Consider the following 4,248-nt stretch of genomic DNA (forward strand, 5'->3'; position numbering starts at 1 on the left):
CTCTTGCTCTCTCTTCAGACATCCTCGCCGCCGCCGCCTCCCGCTAAAGTCAACCCGCCCGCCCGCCCGCCCGCCGCTTACGTCGTGTTTCCCGCCTCTTTTGTATCATTATTAATTCCATGAACACATAAAACTACACGAAATCTTTGTGTTACTCTCGTTTTTCGATCTTATTTACTTTCCCTGCTATTTATTTTTATTTTTTCACCTTTATCTAGTGTTTTTTTATATCTTATCTTCTTTTTACTGCTTCTTCAAGACCTATTTTAATCTCAACAATATATAGTTGATTTTTTTATTTATCTTTCTTTTTGTCCTCTTCCTCTTTCTCCGCTTCCTCTTCTTCCTCTTCCTCTTTTGGTTATCTTACTCCTTTTCTTATTCCTCTTCTTTATACTGCTTCATCAAGACCTGTTTCGTTTCTCTAATATAAATAACTTTCCATGTTTTCCTCTTTCTCTCCTCGTTCTCGTCAGTAGCGGCTCCTCTTCTTCCATATCTTCTTTCCTTTGTCCTTTTTCTGTTCACCTTCTTCTTCTTCCCCCTCCTCCTCCTCCTCCATGACCTATCACCACGTTGACCGTCGCCATGGTCCGCCGAAGCAACGCCGCCGCGCCGCCGCCATCTCCGACACCACCGCCGCCGCCGCTCCCTTCCCCGACGCCGCCGCCGCCATAGCCAGTATCCGTCTGTCCATCACTACACGAGTAAGTCAAGGAAATAACCGCATCTGATCAGCTTCAGATAATTACAGATGACGACTACGTATCAATTTTCGTGTAGGTTTTCTGGGTTTTCTCTCTACCGACTTTGTTTTTTTATGTAAAGTATAAGTATCTGAAAATTTTCCTTATAAAGCGACGCACATAGTATAAGGAATTCAATCGTATTCTCCTCCTGAACGTCGTGTAAGGAATCGTACCGTTGCACCGATAGCGACAGATACAGAATACGTGGAATCCAATACTATTCTCCTTTTGAGCGTTGTGTGTAAGGAATTTAATATCAGCCTTATCTTAGACACGATCAAAATCTTTACTAACACATCGATAGGTGCAGAATATATGGAATTTGATATAATTCTCCTTTGAGCGTCGCATAAGAAATAGAACACCTTCCTGATCTTTATAAACGTGTTACAGTGATATATATTCTCAGTTTGATAGAATGAATGCAGTTTCTATGTTTTTTTGGTGAGGTTAAGAAAAGAAGAATTAGTATTAGTATGTCTTATCAGTATGTCAATAGGAATAATTTGTTTCAGCTTATATTAACAGGCAAGATGTCTTTTTTCGTCCTTACTGTTGCCTGTCACACGGCTAACATACATTAAATTCCACCTTCGTCGCCACCATCACCGCCGCCGCCGCCGCCTTAACAATTTCCACTGCTGCTGTTGCTGTTGCTGTTCTTTCTGTAGCGCCGTATACGCATTTCATATAAATTTCCTCACTGTTTCCTCTAATACAACCACTACTGCGTTGGAGGGTAAAACAACAACAACAACGACAAAAACAACCACTAGCCTATTCTATTCTATCTCTATTCTTTCTGGTGTTCTGTTTACGCAGTTCATATAAATTTCTACACTCTTTCTACACTCAATTTCTACTGCTCTTTATTCTGCGTTGGAGGGTAGAACAACAAGAACGACAAAAACAACAACTAGCCTATTCTATTCTATCTATTCTTTCTGGTGTTCTGTTTACGCAGTTCATATAAATTTCTACACTCTTTCTACACTCAATTTCTACTGCTCTTTATTCTGCGTTGGAGGGTAGAACAACAACAGCGACGACAAAAACAACAAGTCTAATCTATTCTATCTATTTTTTCTGCTGGACCGTATACGCAGTTCATATAAATTTCTACGCTGCTTCCTCTAATCCAACCACCACTGCTCTTCATTTTGCGTTGGAGTTTAGAACAACAACGACAACAAAAACAACAACTAGCTTTTTCTAACCGCACCTCTCCACCCGGATTTGACCTCTGTTTTGACCTCTCGTTTTTCCTTTTTTTTCTTTTGCCGGAGGAGGGTTTAATAGGCTTTTTTTGTGACTTGTTTTCCTTTTTTTTCCCCCTTGATCTGCCTCCCTTACTGTAAAAAAATCCTACTCTAATTACTACTACAAATAACGATAATAATAATAGTAATAATAATAATAATGATAATAATAATGATGATGATGATATTCCCTTTTATGTTTGTAACGGGAAAAGAGAGGCAAAATAACAGCCATAGAAGAACAATTAAACAAACAAAAACAAAACCCCAAATCACTAAAACAGCAGAAGGAACCACCAAATTCAAGCTACCAAAAAATAATTCTTCCACCACCACCAACAACCATTTCCATAACTCAACCAATTTCACTTAAAACCCACCCGTCAAAACCAACATCAACAACAACAACAACAACAACAGTACAAACATAGGCACGTGTCACACATTAAGAGGTGAGCGAGAGAGTGTGAGCAGTCCCGTGGTGGTGGTGGTGGTGGTGGAGTGTGACATGGCGGCGGTGGTGGTGACGAGAGATGAGCCCAGCGCCACGTGTCGGTTAGCGGTGTCAGGTTGTGGTGGGTGAGGCGGTGAGTGGCGGTGGTGGTGGTGTTAGGTAGCCGTGACCGTATTGGGTGAGGTGAGGGGAGTTGGGAGGGGGTGAGGGGGTGTGTAGTGGGGTCAGGGAATGGTGTGGAGGTAATGAAGGGAGTGGGTGGTGGGTGGGGTTTGTGAGGTAGTGGATTTGAGGGAGTGGATGGGTGAATGGGTGAGTGGTGAGGTGGGTTTGTGGGTGGGGTTGTGAGATGGAGGTGGTAGGGGATGTTAGGTTAGAGATTGGGTTGTATGTAGGTATGTATTTATGTAGGTAGGTAGGTAAGGAAATAGGTAGTTTGGTTTGTTGGTTGTTGGTAATTCTTATGGTGAATTTAAGTTATTGTACATACAGTTGAGAATATTATAAACATTCGGTGTGTAATTCAACTTATGGCAGAAAATTGATAGAAGAAAAAAAGAAATATGTAAGAGAGAGAAAAGAAAAGGAAATAGAAACTAAGAAATATATAAAGCAAGAAATAAAGAAAGATGAAAAATGTAAGATTATAAGTGATTAAAAAAAAAACAGAATTATGCAAGAAAGAGAGAGAAAAAAGAAAGAAAGAAAGAAGGAAGGAAATAGAAGGAAAGAAATACACGAAGCACCTCTTGGCTCCTCGAAACTTGGGATATCATACCATCACCACCACCACAGTCACACCACCACCACAACCACCACCACAATCACCATCACCACCACCACCACCACCACAAACACCACCATTATCATCCTTCAGCATCACTTATCATTGGCATCATCTTCACAACCACCACCACCACCACCACCGCCACCTCTGCCGCCGCCGCCCAGCCTCGCCCCTCTGTTGACACTCCCTCAAGGGCCTCCACACACCTCCCCCCCCCTCCCCCCCCCGGCCGCTAAGTGCTCACGCCCGGGGGTAAACAAAGCTGGGGATGACAGTGTAGGGCCCCCCCCCACCCCCATCACTACCACCACCACCATCACTACCACCGCCGCCGTCGTCACCTCCGCTATTTCCCCATCTACACCAATGCCTTCAACACCACCACCACCACCACTACCACCATCAGCCTCTACTATCATTATCACATCATCACACTACCATTATCATCATCACCACTATTAGCCGTTATCATCACCATCATCTTAATTAATGACAGACATTGATAATTTCTGGTAGTGTTATTTCCTCTCTAAACAAAAACTTTAAAAATGTACCAAATAGTAGTAGTAGCAGTAGTTGTAATAGTGGTAGTAGTAGTAGTAGTAGTAGTAGTTGTTGTAGCAGGAGAAGGAGAGGTAAAGAAGAAGGAGGAGGAGGAGGAAGAGGAAGAAGAGGAGGAGGAAGGAGAGTAACATGAGGAGCAAAAGTTGAGTTGACGTCAAACAAATCGAAAAAATTGAAATTCTTGAGCGTAGGAAAAAAAAAATATTTGAAGGCGATAATATTATTGGAACTCAAGTAAATCATCGTCGAACGCGAGAATCTTCGAACTTTTAAAAACATACCCGAACGCGAAGATAGTGAACGTGTAAATATATGTAAACTTTAATTCGGAAATCGACCGTGGGAATTAATGAACGTGAAAATAATTAAAAAAACGATATGTGAACGTAAAGGAGACAACATAAACGCCTAATCTTGAGAATGTAAAAAGTATTG

The sequence above is a fragment of the Eriocheir sinensis genome, chromosome 36, assembly GCF_024679095.1.
Source record: "Eriocheir sinensis breed Jianghai 21 chromosome 36, ASM2467909v1, whole genome shotgun sequence".
Classification (NCBI taxonomy): Eukaryota; Metazoa; Arthropoda; class Malacostraca; order Decapoda; family Varunidae; genus Eriocheir; species Eriocheir sinensis.